The following is an 18,639-nucleotide window of genomic DNA, read 5'->3' as shown; positions in this document are numbered from 1 at the left end:
CTTTTTTCAATAAGTTTTTACTAATATTTTCTCTTTCTTACATTATCATAGTTATTCCAAGTATACCTCTTACAACTCCTCTCAAACTGTTTTTGCCTTTCTTTATATCTCTAGCACAGAGCTTGGCACATAGTGAATGAATTTGTGTACAAATACTTAAATGCTTGTGGATTGAGTTGTGTTCCTTATTTTTATCATGTTTTTGTCACCTCCAGCATTGTGTCTATCAGCTTTTTATCCCTCTGTCCCAGCAATACACTTCAGCTTTTAAAGCTGCTTTGCTTCAGGGAATCCAGGACCAAAGTTTCGTTAGTCTAAAATACATATCCCTTCCCTGATATTCTCTTTGCCCTTAGAAGACTAATTGAGGTAGCTGAGTCTACAACCTGAGATCCCACCCTTCCTTTCTAGAGAGTTCAATTTTAGCTCTCAAGCAATAGAAACATAACCTTACTCACCTTAAATTAATGAATGAAGTAAATTTTTAGAAGTTTATTAAACACTTATGTGCTAAGCATTGTGGAATACAAATTTAAAAAAATACCTAATACCTTGCCCTGAAGGAACTCACATTCTAATCAAAGGAGAAAATACACAAAAGAAAGTTCATCTTCAGGGCAAAGAGAAGAGTCCAGAAGTCCTAGGGATGGATCAGAGGGGCAGATGGGTTAAGTCAGTTCAGACAACAGTGCCACAGATCTGTAGGGAATAGTGGCAAAGTAGATGGTAAAGTATGGTCATCCTCCATCTGACCAGACGGAATAGAATTGATAACTTCCTTGTCATCCAGGCCATGTGAAAAGTTAAAACAATAGATGATTGGCCAGGGAAGGAGGCAAAGGTGTAAAGCAGTACAGGAAAGCACCTCAGTGGTGATAGTCTCCCAACACCCCATCCTGGATAGGTTCTGGATGGCATACAAAAAGGATATAAAGATATATGTATTGATCAGCTCCACTGGTCATCTAGTTTCTTACATACTTATTCTGTCATCTGAGGGGCAAAGCAACATATATAGTATACAGCACCTTTCTCCTCTTCCTACATGAAATGGTAGGGGCTTTGACTGAGGATGGTGGCGAGAGCAAAGAAAGTGAAGTGGCAGGCAGGTGCTGGTATGATGTGGTCATTCTCTACCTCACCACTCAAGTTAGGAGACAGAAGGACACCCAAAATGGCAGCTAAGTCTGCTGACTCTTTTCTCTGATGGACTAGCGAGCTGAGATGTAAGTGGTCAGTGGTCCCTGGAATGACTAGGCAACTGAGAACGGGGAAACATCAACCCTCCTGAGTTCCAGTCTGCATTTGGAGCCCCACTGATGTCTTGAGTCCCAGATGCAGAGTTCTTCTATAGACTCTATCTTTGTTTCTAATATGTAACACTACTAAAAGTGAAAGTTGAATATTTTGTAGAAACTATTATTCATACTTCTTTGCCTACTCACAAGAGGCACAGCCTTCAAGAATTAAACTGTCAAAGTGTGCATGGGCTAGAATTTTGGGGTCTAGACCAATTCTATGTCTGGGAAGACTTCTGAGGTTTAGGAGAGCTGGGGAGACAGCAACTACTTGGTAAATGTGTTATTCTTTTATCATGCACTATATACTGGTTCTTATGTACTTTTTATGTTCACGTTGATTCTGTACTTAGTAAATGCCATATAGAATATTCAGACATATTTGTCTACTTCTGTTTAAGGCAGATTCCATTTATGGCAAGGTCACATGACTAGGGCAATGTCAGCAAAGAAGATAGGGGCTGAGAAAATTTTAATCACCTGAGAGCACATCATTGCTGCCCACAAAGAGGCAGAACTGAGGATAGGTCTCTTAATGGTCAGAAAACCATGGATGTCATAACTCTTACTTAGTACTTCTCTAGCTGAACATATGCAAAGTACTAGGGTCCACATGAGATTCACTCAGAGTGAGTGTGGTCCTATACACTCACCCCAGGACCCAGATCCTCAGAACTGTGGCCCACAACACTCTCCAGTAAGGTCCAAACCAGATTAAAATGTTATTGGGAAATATTCAACAAAAGAAACAAAACTACAATGAAGTATAAATAATGTATCTTAAGACTAAGTCAAGATGTACATCCCCTCCCACATTCCACTTTCTCTTTGAGTTTGACATCACTGTGCTAAGTGACTATGGATGCCACCTGGTGGTTAAAGGTAGTTCTAGGAAAACCAGCCCTATCCAGAACAATAAGCCAGACCTGAATGCTATTTAATTTGACATCCTTTTGCATTTGCTAGTGCAGCTGATTGTTTTTAGTAAAATTACTTTTTACATACTATGAAGAGAAAAAAGGTATGGATAGTAGAATTTTTAAAACAATTTAAACATAAATCATAAGATATTATGTGATAAGTGGAAGACCGACGGAGAAAGTTGTTTTCTTCTCCTGACTTGTCTCTCCATTATCTCAGGCTCTAGACTTCCTACATGGGTGAGATGCTTGGGTAAAGAAAAAGCTTCAACAAATCAGGAAGGACAGATAAGGGGTTAAATTAAGTTTAGTGATTTAATTTTCCCCTTTATGTACAAAATGAATTTTCAGGTGTCATTTGCAAATATCAGGCCTGATATTTAGGTTATTAGAAGTTTAGGAACTCTAAGTTATTCCTGGTGGTTAGGTGCCCAAGTGCACCCTAAAAAATATCATGTAACCCATAATGCACCAGAAGTATAAAACTATCCTAATATTCTAGAACTATATAGTATAGCTCATATATGCAATGATGCTTCCGTTGGAAATGAATTTAAATGTCTAGCTTGGGAAGAACAGAAGCATGTCTAATCATTGCAGTGAGACCAGGACTCTCATGTCCCTCATTTCTTCCACCTGCTGGGAGGTCATAGGAGTGAAAACTCTTGTTAGCTCCAAGACACTAGTGGAAGTTCCTATGATCTGGGGGTAAAGTCTCCAGCAAGTTTGTGTATCATGAAAAAGAAGGAAGAAAGGGTTCCGTCAGGAAGTAAAAAAAGTGGGAACTTTAGGGGATGGAGGTAAGGAGTTGACAGGGTGGAGTCTCCTACTATCACAAAACTCCAGGGATCATTTCTCAAGTCCTGACTTGTTACTGGTCACATCCTTTATTTTTTTGTCCTCTAACTCCAGGGTTTCACAAGCCTGCTGGGCCAAAGAAACCTAACTATTACCATCTGTTGCTTCTGAGGTTTTCTCTGAGCTAGGTTTTCTCTGCTTCCCTGAGGAACAGAATTCAAGCTTTGACCTTGTCCTTTCAAATTTTCTAAGGATATTTTACCCTTTATCACTGTAACCTGAGCCACAGAGCTCATTCTAAATCACAAAGGGAGGGTTATAAATAATGAGTAACCCCCTACCCTCACCTGGCAAAGGTGTAGGGATTACTCTCCTTCCACTCTCCCTCAATCCTAGGTTATCCCAGACCATCTATCATCTCTGTTCCTATTCACATGCTGCTAAGCAATCCTGAAAAAAGTCTTATGTGCCAATAGGTTCACTCCAAATTCAGGTTACCTGATCTTAAGTGGGCACTGACTGGCATAAAATAATCCTTTTATTTCTTCCTTGTTCAAGTACTAATCACACCCTCTGCAGAAGCTATTCCAAACCTCCTCTCTGCTTAGACCTCCTCTATCACCTCTTCTGCTTGGAATGCTCATTCTCATGCCTGAAATTCTCTTCCTTCTCTACCCTGCCTTCTGGCTTTACTCATAAACTAATAAATATTTATGAATATAAATATGAAGCAAAATTCATAATAAAGTTAAAATCCCATCTTCTACAAGAAGCCTTTCCTGATCCCCCATTAATGCTAGTGCCTTCCTTCTGTTATCTCCAACTTATACTGTGTATATTTGTTTGTATATAATTCTTTGCATGGTGTCTCCTCCATTAGACTGTGAGCTTCTTCAGAGTAGAGACTGTTTGCCTTACTTTGTAAAACTTAGCAAAGCACCCGGGATATACTACGTGCTTAATGAATGCTTATTGACAGGTTATCTCCTTTCGTTTGGCCTCCAAAGACACAAAAGACTTCTCTATCCTTAGATAAACTATCCTTCTCTATCCTTAGATAATAAACTTCACTTATCTCCACTCACACCACCACCACCCCACAGCAGACTTTTATCGCCTCATGCCAGGCAGCTGAGGTAGCCTTTTGGTGGATCTCTCTACCTTAACTCCTCCATACTAATCCATCATCTTTTTAGCTACCAAAGTGATTTTCCTAAAATGCAGGTCTTACCACATCCTCCCCTCCTTCTCCTCCCAACTCAATAAACTCCAGGGACTCCTGATTACCTCCCAGATGAAATATAAAAGTCCATTTGGCCATTAAAGTCCTTCACAACTTGGACCCTTCCTATCTTTCCAGGCTTACATTTTATTTCCCTCCATGCACTCTACAATTATGTTATGCCTCAAACACAGAACCCCACCTCCCATTTCTACCTTTCCATTGACTATCTCTCTCCCATAAGTGGAATACTCTCTCTGCTCACCCCTTCTTACTTGAAGACTTGGTTCAAATCTCTCCTTCTGCAGAACTTTCTCACTCTCCCCTCCCCGTACTCTCTTGTCTGTGTGTAATTATTTGCATGTTGCTTCCCCCACTAGAATGTAAGCTTCTTATGAGCAAAGACCATGTGTTTGCCCTTCTTTATATCCTCAGCACTTAGCACATTACCTGGCAAAGAGTCAGCACTTAAATGTCCCTTGACTAACTACCGGATCTCGTAATTCTCTCAAGCTACTGTCCTATATCTCTTCTCTTTCACAAGCTAATTCCTAAAAGGAAGTTTTTGTAAACTTAGTATATTAAGTTTAGTAATTTAATATTAACTACCTCCATTTCCCTATCTCTGCTCGTTTCTTAGTCCCTAGAAATACTTCCTATTCTACCACTCAACTGAAATCGCTCTCTCCCTTGACTGCTAAATGTAGCTTTTCTCAGTCCTTATTCTTGAACCCTCTGCAGCTTTCAACAATGTCAAAACACCTCCTGAAAATACTCTCAGCCCTTGGCTTTTGTGACATTGCTGTCTCTAGGCTTTACCACTCCTTAATCTCCTTTGCTTGGTCATCTTCTATGGCATGCACACCCTATACGTGGCTCTGTCTGGAGACCTCTTCTATTCACTTTCTATACTAGATCCCTTAAGGATATCCTCAGCTCCTATGGGTTCAATTATCTCTATGCAGATGAATTTCAGTTCTGTATAGCTGGCTATCATCCCTCTTCTGAACTACATTCCTTCAACCTAGATATTCCATTGACATTTTAAACTCAAATTTCCTTCCTAATGTTTCCATTCTCCAAACTTCCCCATTTCCATTGATGACACCACAATCCTCTCGGTCTCCCAGGTTCAAAAATCTGTAGTAATTTAACTCTTCCCTCTCCCTCATTCCCTATATCCAGTCAGTTGTCAAGTCTTATTGATTCTATTTCAGCACCTTTGAATCTGTCCCTTCTATCCATGTACACAGCCTCTCCCCTAGTTCAGTCCCTTATCAATAACTTTTTGCTATTACAATAGCTTCCTAACTGGTCTTTCTGACTCCCCTCTTTCCTTCTCAAATCCATTCTTCACACTGCTACCAAACTGACAGCCCTAATAAAGATGTAACCATGTCATCCTCCCTACTCAAATATATCAATAGTTCCCTATTCCCTCAAAGACAAAAAAATATAAACTTTTCAGCTTAGTATTTAAAGTCCTCCACAATCTGGTTTGCATCTACCTTGCCAGTTTTTCATTCATTCCCTTTAAGTCTTTTAGTCCAATTGGCCTGTTGCTAGTCCCCATACACTACATTGTACTTTTTCAAGTAATTCTTCGCATCCAAAATACATTCTATTTTCACCTCCACATCATAGCTTTCTTTGAAGTAAAGATCAATATTGAGGCCTTCCTTTATCTCCCCCATTTATTAGTATTCTTCTCCCCTCTCGAAATTACTTTGTATTAACTTGTGTAGGTACCATATCCACGAGAAGAACATAGCTCCTTAAAGGCAGAAACAATCATTTGCCTTTGTGCTTTATAGAAAGTGGTTAACAAATGTTTACTGAAATGAACTGGACTGAACTTTGATTATCTTTTTGTCTAAGTCTTTTGGTGTGAAATCACAAAGCATTTACTCCATAAATGTGTTCTTCATTTATTTCACGTATGTGCTCAGTCCTGCCAACCCCCAAAATGGGTCACAAATTCTGTAAGAGGAAGAACTGGGCGTTCTATTTTTTATCTAGTTACTGACTTACTTTTCTTCTACATCTAGTACATTAATTACAGAGGATGTGCTCATAAATGTTGTAAGTCACCTGTGTCTTTTACAGTCTATAGCAAGATGCATGCACAAATGACATCAAGTGCACAATTCTATAAAGAACAAAAACTGAAAATACTTTTGCCAGCAAGCAGTGCTGTTTCTGTTTCTGCCCAGGTCGGATCATATCTAGAGTGACACATTTTAGGAAGAATTCATAAACTGAAGAGTGTCAGTTTAGCCAATTGGAGCTATCACAAATCTTTGGTAAGATCACAAAGGGACGACACAAGTATATCCAATATTTGAAGTGGCCGCCTTGTGGAGCTTTATTTTGCTTGGCTTTTTAGGGCTAAATTAGGTAGAAGTTACAGATGAAGAGCCTCCGCTTCAACAGTAGTAACAATTAGAGCTAACTAAAAGTGGAATGGTTTGTCTCCAGAGGTCTTCATTAATGGAGGCCTTAAAAAAAAAAAGAAATTAGACAACCATTTGACAAGAATGTTAAATGTATTCTTTATTTACTTAACATGAAATCACTGCTCTCATATGGGTTTACAACTAGATACCTTCTGAGTTTCCATCCAAATATAAGATTTTTTGATTCACTCTAACACACCTCAATAGTTTAGCTTACAACCTGTACTATTGCAACAAACTACATTTAGTAAGAAAGTTGAGAATTAGTATTAATAGAAAAGTCAGTGAGCAGCACAATTATTTGGGTAAATTTAGTCATATATGAGTGTACCTCTCCTAGCAATATACTATTTACTACGTAAATCTATCCTTTATAATATATATAGATGACAGAATTTAGCTAGATAGGACCTTGGCTGACTATCTTTTCTAAACTCTTTGTTTCATAGGTGAAGAAACTGAAGTCCATAGAAACTAAGTGACTTGCCCAGGGTAATATATATATATAAGACTCAAACCCAAGTCATTTGACTTCACATCCAATGCTGACCATTCCATGTACTACAAAAACTACAAGCACTCATTTTATACAGGAAATGACTCTTTTATGATATTCATTTTTCAATTTTCAAATGTGTTGGGCACTTACAATCTAGTCATTCTAATGTGAAATAACCCATTATGTCATCTAATTTTCATTGATAAGTTAAATTTTTCAGGTATCTAGGTATTACTAAAGTAGGGCATAAGCTATAAAAAAGTCTTAAGCAAAAGGTTGTTCTAGGAGCAAGTCAAAGTATTCATTTCTCTTTTCCATCAAACAATGTATCTGAAATAAATGATGATACTTTCATTGAAAAAACCATATGATCAAATTTCAAAAATACAAATCCTAACTTCAAAACATTTTTTATAAAGAAATAAATTCATCCCTTGGGTACATCCAATAAGACCCTATAAATTTTATTTTATTTTTTGAAGGGTTAGAGCAGAATTTATGATGCTTCTTGTAAATTTTAAAAAGCAGGAGATAGAAATCAGATATTGGACAAGGCAGTGGTAAAAATGATTTTTAAAAAGTTGTAATGGGTCCCTGAGATTCTTTCAGAGGGTCTTAAAGTCAACCAGTTTCATAATAATATTAAGATGTTTTAATTTCTAATTCAGTCTATATTTATAGATATAAGCCACATAAACAAAAAACTTTAGGGAGGTTTCCTCAATTAAATTTTTAAGAGTATGAAAAGAGTTCTGAGACAACTGAAATTTAAAAAGAAACTGTAGCGCTTTAATTCCTGCCAAAATGTGTTGCTGGGTCACAGAAGCTATGTCTAAATGGCAGAAATGGCAATGCTTCTTGTAGGTCCAGTGGCATAGTAGGTGTCCATTCATTTTGGTTGGTCATGGCAGCAGCCAAGTATGGAATAACCAGGCAGGGTGTAAAAATGACCAGGGTAATAGACCAAGAGGGAGAAACAGCAATAATTAACCTAAGGAAGGAAGGAAATATTACTAAACAATGACATTTGGTTTCACATGAGTACTTGTATATTTTAAGATAAAAATAAAGCCAAACAGAAGGGATCTTTTTAATCGTAAATAGCTGACTTTACACACTTTAAGGTTTGCAAATGACTTTACATTCATCTTCTTTATTGGTCCTCACAACTCTGTGAGGTAGGTAATACAGGTATTATTAGCCTCCTTTTATAGAAGAGGAAACTAAGGCTCAGATTATGTGACTTGCGTGCCAGATGACACCTTAAGTCCCGTCCTCTTTCCACTATACTAAGCTGAAGCATAAGTGATGCTGAACTAAATTCTAATAATTTTGTATAATAATTTCTTTTAACTAACTACATGAACAAACCGACAACTTTGAGTTCTTCAGTAACTGCTGCATCACTCTAATAAAGCATCCAAAATTTTTTCACATAACTGTCAATATTTTTAACATAAAACTTCAGTACTAAATAGTTAATAACTACTTCAGATATCACTTAATCCAACCCCCTTATTTTGCAAATAAGCAAAATGAGGAGTAAATAATTTATGTTAATGCCTTCCATTTCCAATCAGCCAACAATTATTGTGTGCTTACAATGCAATTATACATTTTAGGGGATGTGAAAAGAAATGACAGACTTGCTCCCTACCTACAAGGAACTTAAACGAAAATAATTGGGCAATGCTCATAAGTCTGAAAATAGTTCTAAGACAAGAGATAGCAGGGTTGTTGAAGACGAGCTTTGAACTAACCAGGAAGCATCAAAAACCACCACTACATGGCTTTTTATTAAATGAATTTCTTTGAAGGTAATTTTGAATGTAAATATAATTCAACTCTTAGCAACACTGATAAACTTGACTTGTGTGTGTGTTTGAAGTAACGTTAATTTAAAAAAACCCAAAAATTAATCAAAAACTACTTTCACATTACTCCTTTCCTCTGCTGATATCCTTATTGCAAGTCGTAATACCTTCTGTAGAAGTCAAGAATATTGCTCTTTAGCTAAAACATCTCACTGCTTATTTTCCATGCTGTCATTGAGTTGCTACACTTTCTAGTACTGTAACAAAAATATTATAATTTCAAAACTTTGATGGTTGTACAAGATTTAAAAAGAGCAAATTGGATGGTTGCACAAGATTTAAAAAGAGCAAATTGGCCAGAGGTCTCCTAACAATATCATCTTTTTGTAATGTTTACTAATAAACCAAAGTACACAGGTAAAGGCTTTAAGTAATTTTACAATTCAATTTTAATTCAACATATATTAAGTACTTGAAATGTGCTACCTTTAAAACAACTCATGCTTTATACCAATTGTACACCAAATTCTCATACCACTTTTACTAGTATTGCAAAATTATAGCCACGGAGACCAAAATGTGTAAGGCTTGAATAATTTGATACATATTAAAAAATGGGAGGAGCTAGGTGGTACAGTGGATACAGCACCAGTGCAGGAGTCAGGAGGACGTGAGTTCAAATCTCACCTCAGACACTTGACACTCACTAGCTGTGTGACCTTGAGCAAGTCACTTAACTCCAATTGCCTCATCCTGGGTCATCTCCAGTCATCCTGATGAATATGTGGTCTCTGGATTCAGATGGCTCTGGAGTAGAAGTGAGGCTGGTGACCTGCACAGCCCTCCCTCACTCAAAACAAAGTCAAGAATAAGTCATGTCATTATTCCTCTGATGGCATGGTCTTCTTTGGCAATGAAGGATGAACACATACACATAAAATGAATCCTGCTTTATCCAGACATTTTTTCAATTCAATTTTACACTTTTAATTGACAAAATGGAGCCTATTGAATTTTTTTTCCTAAAATTTTCGATCATTGAACACTGCCAGTTGCTAAAAGTAAAATTATGCCTGAAAAATTTTCAGTGACCTTCTTTTCAACCTCCTTCCTGAACCAATCTGAGGCTTTTCACATAGTAAGCATCCAATAAACCCTTGTTTGGGCTGGCAAGGTGGATAGAGTGCTGAGCCTGGAGTCAGGAAGACCCCAGTTCAAATCTGACCTCATGCACTTATTAACTGTGTGACCTTGGGCAAGTTACTTCACCCTGTTTGCCTCAGTTTCCTCACCTGTAAAAGAAGATAGAGAAGGAAATGGCAAACCTCTCTAGTATTTTGCTAAGTAAATCCCAAATGGGGTCAGGAAGTCGGGACACAACCCAGTAACAACCCCTTGTTAACCCAGAGATCTAGATATATTTGCATATCAGTTTTTAAGGGAATCTGTAAAACACAATAAAAACGGAGTGAGAACACAGTATTAGTTTTTTAAAAGGCTTTTATTTTTGGCAACCAGGGTAAAATATACAAAGTACACCTTTATTCTCCAATTTAATTGTACAGAATAGTTGTTTTTAATTTCCAAGTTTTAACAAGGTATACAATATAGGTTACCTTTCACAAATGAGAGGAAAGATTACATTTAAAAGAAAATATCTTATTCAGTGATAAAAGCAAAATATTGTAGATCCTCGTGTCTGCTGAAAGAAAAAAATCATACATGTTCAGTGTTTTCTAATTTTAGCAATAAAATTATTAAAATACAAAAAGGATTGAATGGTTAACTAAAGAGGCTTACTTTGGAAAAGGACAGAGTCAGCACTTCTTTGACAGAATTCTTCCAGTATGTTAGCAGGGAAAGTCCAAATACTTCACTTTTACATTCTCCATGAAAAGCAGCTCTCGGTCTGCTGTTGGAGGAATCAGTAACTCCCCCCACCCCCCATGGGCCTTGTACCCAGGACCTCCTGGGATTTCCAGCCTCAGCTGCGTGCTGCCAGGTACGCCCTCGGCTAGCTGCAGAACGAGAGGGCCGCCGTCAGAGAGCTCGAGGCAGCTTCCAGCCCCGGCGGCCGCTCGCTCCGGCCCCCGGCGGCCGCTCGCTCCGGCCCCTCCGGATAGGTCACACATACGCAAGTCCCTCCACCGCTGCAGGCGGGTCTCCCCCTCCCCCCGGCTGCAGTGTAGGCCGGCTTCTCCAGCACCAAGGGGAGCGCCGGGGCCGCCTGGCCAGGACCGCGGACGGACGGCGCTGTCCTCGAGTCCCACTCCCAGCTGCTTATTTACCGAGGTGTGTAACCGCGGGCAGAATCACTGAACCTCCCGGAATCTCAGTTTCTTCCTCCGTACGTGGAGGGGTTGGACCAGGTGCCCTCTGTCCAGGGTCCCTGGGAGGTCTGTCGGGAAACAGGTTAGAAGGAACCAGGGGGTAGAGTGAACCCCGGAAGCTGCTGGATTGCGGTTGGCAGAGGCGGCCTAACCAGCAGCTGGGGTGGGCACTAGGCCCTAAGCAGCTGCCCCACAGGGCTTTAGTGACAGTGCCACCCCGAGGGGCTCGGGGCTTCTTTGGCCGAGGGAACGGCTGGGTCCGGGGCCGTATCGGGGGCACCGGAGGGGCGCGCAATCCCCGTGGTCCGGAGGTGGGGGACCCCGCCAGTCTCGGGGCCGGGTCTTTGGGTACTGGGAATTCTAAAGACAGGGAGTCGGGGTCTGGCAAACACGGAGGCGGCACCACGTGGTGGCCGGACAGCTTTGGGATCGGGGGGACTGCAGGGAGGGCGGGATGATTGCTGCACTTGACCGTCGTGGGCACTGCCCACTGGCGCGGCCGGCTGGTTGAGACAGGAGCCCTGCCACCACGAGCGCCCCGCGCGCGGCTGGTGCTCGCGGCGGCTAGAGGGAACCTGGGAGTAAGGGCGAGGCTGCCCCCCACTGGAGGAGTGGCGAAGGCCGCAGGGCCCGGCCAGCTGGGGCTCCAGGCAGCCCACCAGCTCGCTAACTACTTTCTCATCCCCTCGCAGATCTCTCCCAAAGGGTCCAGGGTACCCGCCATCTCGCCCCAAGTAAGACCCAAGCCCTGACTCGACGCGCTCGTGACTCGCTGCGCGCGCAGCGGTCCAGCACCCGTGACGTCATGGAGAGCAGCCCTCCGATTGAGGCCCCGCCCCGCCGCGAGCCCTCCTAGCTGTCCGGGGGCGGAGTCCACCCCACGTCCTTCCCTCCGCGGCTGCCGCTAGCCACAAGATTCCGGGCACTGAACGGTCGTGACCTCCGGAATCTCCGCCCGCCGGGCCGCGCCCCGGCACGGGCAGGTGGTGGGCAGAAGGGCCGAGGGAAGCGTGGGACCCGGGCGGTGGGGGGTCCCCCCGAGGGGAGCACTCGCGTAAAGCGCAGCCGTCTCTTTACCCCCAGCAGAGTAAACTGCGCGTGTCCCTGCTGACCATCCGGTGACCGGCAGCCCTGACCTCCTGCCTGGCCCGCGGGCACCGCCACCTGACTCCTCACATTTCGAGATGAGAAAATGTAGCTTATTGAGTATTTTAATTTTCATATAAAAAACACCCGATTCATAATTATGTGCTCAGAAAAAGGTTCTTCAGTCACTTCCTGTTTGAAAAGCAATTTAAAAATCCACAGGGACAGATTCCGTGGTGACTTCGGTTTCACAGCGCGGCCTTTGTGACCAGTGGTTAGAGATGAGGCCCTGGGTTCTGCGGTCATCCCTAATTAATGCCAGCTCTGTGACGACGGGCAGGCCACTCGACCTCTCAGGAAACCAGGAAACTATAAATTTCAATGAAATTATAGGTTCAAACAAAGTCACGGTAGTAGAAAACAACTCTTTAATTTATCTCTTTTGTTTGACACTTTTCTTTTGAAGAAGTAGAAGGCTGTGCTGCCATCTGCACTGTATCATTCTGGAATCTTCCCAGTCAGCCGTAGGCTGGACACATCAATATGATAATGATGATTCCCCTGCATAGGGGAGGGCAATAACATGGTGGGCCATTAGAGTCATCCAGCTCTGTTTTAACACATCTCAGTCATTATCCCATATTGGGGGGACAGACGGAGGAATGAAGAAGCAGTGGGTGACTGCCATGTCGAAACAGAAAATCTCCCACTAAATTACAGAACTGGCAACGCATATTTGCATGTTAGCTTAGTTTACTCCCAAGTACTTCACATTTTGGAAGACAAGACAGCATGTAGTAGTGGAATGAGTGCTAAATCTGGTGACAGGAAAACTTGGGTTCAAATCTAAGCTCTGACATACACTATGAGCAAGTTTATCTCCCCATTTCCTCTTTTATAAAATGAGGGTAATTCCTGTAACGTCTTCCCCACAGGATTGTTGTTTCAAATGAAATAGTATATTTAAAGAACTGCAAATGTTCAAAAGCGTTCTGGAAATGTCACTTCTTAGTATTATTGGGCAGTATTACTGAGATTGGAATGATTTTGCCCCTACTATGGGCAAACTGCTGTAATTTTGTATAATGCTACAGTATAAATTATGAAGAATTCAAGGGAGATTAAATGCCACTATTTTATTTCCTTATCTGGAAAAGAGATAATACCTGTCAAATCTACTTAATAGGATTTTATGCAGTCCAAATGAAATAACATAGGTAGAGTACTTTGCAAATCTTGAAGCACTATGAAAATGTTAACATTGGAAAGGTCAATCTCTACTGTGGGCAGACTGCTATAATAGAAGAGTAGAACACTAAAGAATAAATGGTGAAGAATTCAAGGGAGATTAATTACAATTATATTGTTTCTCTGCTAGGCACAGAAAAATTCTTCTTGCTGATATAAGTAGTCAGATACTTAAGTAAAAAAACCAGACAAAATGTGAACAGATTCTTTGTTTGCTTCTATTCCATTCAGCCATTTTCTTGGCACAACACTAATGGTCTACCTAGTTGTTGCATAAATAATCATTTCATCAGGGATCCTAGATACTTTGAGTGTCACTGGACTTAACCATGATAAATAGTTGAATTTTTGTTAAATTTGTTTATTTTGCCTGAAATTTGCCTGAAATTTGTTTATTTTGACACTTCAATGGCCTCTGTGAACTAGTTTTCAAAAAATGTAAAGCATTCTTACATTTTCCACATGATGAGATCTCATATTACATGTTGCTATGTTGAGGGCCAGGATGGAGTGCAGTTCACAAGTTCAGGATAGACCTTCAGGGAAACTGTTCTTTGAGACTGTGCTCATTATCATCTGGAATGGCTCTCCATGACCCTCCCCTGAAGTTGCTATCTACATGAGACAAACAAGAGAACTACAGAAAAACAAGGGATATGTAAAATAGATGCCCTCTAGGCTAACAATCTTTAAGACAGTAAGACTGGCCAAATCACTAGGACAGGAGATGAGCAGAATGTCACATAGACTTGCAGTTTCTGTCTATGTATACCCTGACCCTCGGATCAATAAATGGAGTTGGTCTATCTTCTCCCACCTGCCCGTCTCTTTCTTCTTCACCACATCACTGAGCCATGTGGGGACACAGGCCACCCACCACATTGCTAACCTGAAAACTCATATTCAATAGTAAATATAACCATTAGAAATAAACTATTTTACATGAGCATGAGATTCTTTTTTATTGTCTTTCCAGTTCTTTCTCAACATCGCTGCTCATTGTGTTTCATGTCATATACTTTGTCCAATTATTTCCAGTAATATTAATCATTTCTTGTTTACACTTTACATTTTGATAAATTGTACATTTTGATAAATTGTTGAACCAACAGTGTCATGAATCCAGAATAATATTGAAGAATTAAATAAATTTTATTCCCTCATTTTGTCAGTTTTTAAGCCTTTACCTATATTTAGTTCTTTAAATGAAAAACAAACCTGGGTTTCTATAATTTCTTTCAAGCAAGAAAGTTTCTTTCAATTTTTTTCAACTGAAAATTTCAATCATGCCTGTTTATAAAATCTCTTAAGCCTTTCAGAGATTGATCACTGAAGATTAACTGGTTCCACTGGAGGTTAAGAATTCCAGTATTGTTAAATGGCTGTCATCCTCCATAGCAGAGCTCCTCACTGATGAAGATGGTAGATTTCCTGGTTTGCAGATTCCAAACAATGTGAGTTTCCAACAACTTCTAGGAATTGCTGCAGGAGGCCTTCAAAGTCTATTAGAACGGTGCAGTCACAGGTTAATTAAGGCATGGCTTGATGAACAACCTGCCCCACCAGTCAAAAGATCAGAAAAGCTACCTGGGCTTGATCTCATGGCAAAAACTGCCATGGATGAAGATTCATAGCTCAGCCAAAAAAAATTTGAGTATTCAGCATTCAAACTCTCCACAGAGGTGTCTAGGTGTGCACCCAACCAGGAATCCTCTTCACTGAAAGTTGGTTCCCTGCCCAAAGCTTGGCCCAGTTTCTAAGGTATTCTGAGCCTGTAATAGTCTCTGCTGGAAACTACAGCTGCCAAGTCCCTCCCCTACTCCCATCTAGGGGTAGCAATCCTGCCTAGAATGAAGCAAGATCTCCTGAACCATGCTGGGGGTGAAGGTCATAACATCTACAAATGAATGGGCTCGTGGTGCTATCTGAATTCTTCCTAGTTTGGGGAGAACTGGGAGAAGAAAAGAAAATAGCTAAAAAGATCACTGAAGGCAGAGTTAAGAATCGCTGTGGGAAGAAGTCAATGTCAAGCACTGGTCAAATGAGTCATGGGGCAGAAAGGAGGAGGTGGTGAGGAACAAGCATTTATCAGGTGCTGACTATGTCCCAAGCACTGTGCTAAGTACTTTACAAATAACTCATTAGAAAGGAGCAGAGGTGGGAGACACATGTGAAGCAGACACAGGCTTAAAATCAAGATGTATAAAGTTTGAGAGGTAAGGTTCAGAGTTAAGTATAGGACAAGTAGCCAGGTACCAATTTGATGCATTCAGTTTATAGATGCCATGCATGTTTATTTTTTGCCTAGACATGTGAGTCTCTTTAGCTGGAGAGCTCCCATCACTCCCATTCACTATTCTCCATGAACATGGCCTGGACATCAAAAGCTTCACTTACTAGGTGCCTACTATAAAGGAAAGCAATAGCTGGAGGGATCAAAAAAGGCCTTGTGTAGAAGGCAGCACTTAAGAAGGCTGAAAATTCTAAAAAGTGGAGGAGGGAATACATTACATGTATGGAAAATAGCCTATGTGAAAGGCATGGAGGTGGAAAACTGCTGTTATGCGAAGAACAGCAAGGAGGAGAATTTTCTGGACTTAGGAGAATGTGAAGAGGACCATGATGTCTAGAAGACAGGTTGTGAAGGGTTTTAAATGCTAAATAGAAGAATTTGTATTTTACCTTAGAGACAAAAGGGAAACACTGAAGCCTTTTCAGCAAGGGAATGACATAATCAGACTTTTTTTTTAAAAGAATAACACTAGCAGTTATAAGGAGAATGGATTATAAAAGAGAGAGGCTGGTAGCAGAGAGACAACTTAAAGCTGTTGCAGTCATCCAGGTGAGAAAAAATAAGGGGCCAAACTGGTGTGATATTTGTGTACAAAGAAAAGATGCAAAAGTCATGTAGAATTACTAGAATTTAGGAACTGACTGAATGTACAATAAAAAATGACCCCAAAGTTGCTAACCTGGTATACTCCCCTTGGCAGAAACAGAGAAACTAGAAAGGATGAATTCCCTGGCCCCAGGGTAGTAGGGGAACGTTAAGTTTGAGATGCCTATAGAACATTTGGTTCAAAATGTTCAACAGCTAATTGGTAATATGATATTAGAGGTCGGCAGAGAGACTGGAGCTTTCATTTCCAACCAAAAGATTTAAAATGGTGCCCTTTCTTTCTCCTCTCCCCCACCTCATTAATTGCAGTAAATATACCTAGTTTATGAAACCATTCACTTTCTACTTCTATGAGTTTCCCATCAAGTCACTTGGAAGTCTTCAGCAAAGAGATGACAACCAATGGAAGTTGATGATATCACCAAATAAGAAAACACAAGAGCCTGGGACTGAGCCTTATACACTCAAAGGTAGTGGGTATGACTTAGTTGATGGTCTGGCAAAGAGGACTCAGAAGGAACAATCAGATTGGTAGAAGAACCAGGAGAGAGCAATGTCATGAAAATTCATAAAGGGGAGAGTATTCAGGAGAGGGTGATTAATGGTGTCAGATGCTGCAAAGAAGTCAAGTAAGAAGAGAATTAAGAAAAAGCTGTTGGATTTGGCAATTAAGAGATCACTGGTAATTTTGGACAGTAGTTTCATTGGCCAACCAAACTGAAAGAGTTTGAGAACATAAAAGGAAGTGGAAGCGAGGAATTGGGACAACTTTTTCTGGTAGTTCGGCTGAGAGGGACATGGAACAGTATTAACTATCTCATTAAATATTCAGCTATTCATTTGAACAACATTCCTTAATTATATGTGTGTATATATAAAATAAATGCTAAAACTTTATTATTTAAATTGTTGATAAAAATCTTTTAAAAATATACTGGACATTTTCCTGATGTACAAAAACAGTATACTAAATGTAACTTTATTTAATCTTTCCCTGATGATTATAACTTAACATTCACATTAATAAAATATTATACCTATATATAGAACAAAACAAATGGGTACTAATCTGCTGTCATATACATATATGCCTACCTATAACTGATATATAATTATATGACAAAAAAAGATTAACAGAAAGGAATTATAACCCTAAATCCTGACCCTAAGCTCTATGTTTGTTGACTGATCCTTAGTACTTAGTCTTATATCCTTAGAAGAACCTGAATGAGCAGAATTAGGAGAACATTGTATACAGTAGCTGCAATTTTGCACAATGATCAAGTGGGAATGACTTAGATATTCTCAGGAATACAATAATTCAAGATAATTCTGAAGGATTTAGAATGAAAAATACTTTCCACTTCCACAGAAAGAAGTGATGGAGTCTGGAAAGATATCAAAGAATATTTTTTTAACTTTATTTTTCAGGCAGAGAGGGAATCTGTGTTTTCTTTCACCACATGACCAATATGGAAATATATTTTCCCTGACTGAATATTTATAACCTATATCAAACTACTTGCCTTCTCAATTGGGGGAGACAATAGAAGGAGAAAACTTGAAACGAAAAATTTTCAAAACATAAGCATTTAAAATTGTTCTTGCTTGTATTTGGGAAGGAAAATAAAATATTAAAAAAGTGAAAAAAAAAAAAAAAAAGAAGAACCTGTAAGATTCCCTAAGTGCCACAATCGTATTCAGAAGCTTATTTTCAGAGTTCAGGGTTATTGTGATACACCCTTTATCTCCTGCAAGTCACAGAATCTTCACAATAATGATATGACACATGGAAACAACTGATTAAGTAATTCTAGCACAGGTGTAGGAGAGACAAAGTATAAACGGACTACAATAATAGTTCATGAGAAAAGATGAGGTTTTTAAGGACTACAGGCTCAATTCAAATAAAAAATATGATATGACAGCCAAAAAAATCCCACTAATGCCTTCTTAGGCTAACAGAAGCCTAGTGTCCAGAATGATTAGGGTGACAAGAGTCCTACTATCTGCCCTGGTCACACCACATCTGGAGCACTGTGTTCTGTGTATCACATTTTTGGAAGGGC

The 18,639-nt window shown here is 40.0% G+C and overlaps 2 long non-coding RNA genes across 2 annotated transcripts; one reads left to right on the top strand and one right to left on the bottom strand.

Moving 5' to 3' along the window:
- Nucleotides 1-12,186: 12,186 nt before the first annotated feature.
- On the top strand, nucleotides 12,187-12,581 carry LOC140519205 (uncharacterized). Its single transcript, XR_011972121.1, has 2 exons — nucleotides 12,187-12,323; nucleotides 12,421-12,581. It is a non-coding gene; the product is annotated as an uncharacterized lncRNA (long non-coding RNA).
- A 247-nt stretch (nucleotides 12,582-12,828) lies between these two features.
- LOC140519207 (uncharacterized) lies at nucleotides 12,829-14,213 on the bottom strand. Its single transcript, XR_011972123.1, has 2 exons — nucleotides 14,125-14,213; nucleotides 12,829-12,984 (listed from the first exon to the last, which is right to left on the bottom strand). It is a non-coding gene; the product is annotated as an uncharacterized lncRNA (long non-coding RNA).
- Between the last annotated feature and the right edge of the window lie 4,426 nt (nucleotides 14,214-18,639).

This window comes from Notamacropus eugenii, chromosome 1, assembly GCF_028372415.1.
Source record: "Notamacropus eugenii isolate mMacEug1 chromosome 1, mMacEug1.pri_v2, whole genome shotgun sequence".
Taxonomy (NCBI): domain Eukaryota; kingdom Metazoa; phylum Chordata; class Mammalia; order Diprotodontia; family Macropodidae; genus Notamacropus; species Notamacropus eugenii.
The sequence above is the reverse complement of the archived record's forward strand: the minus strand, read 5'-3'. Positions and strand labels throughout refer to the sequence as shown.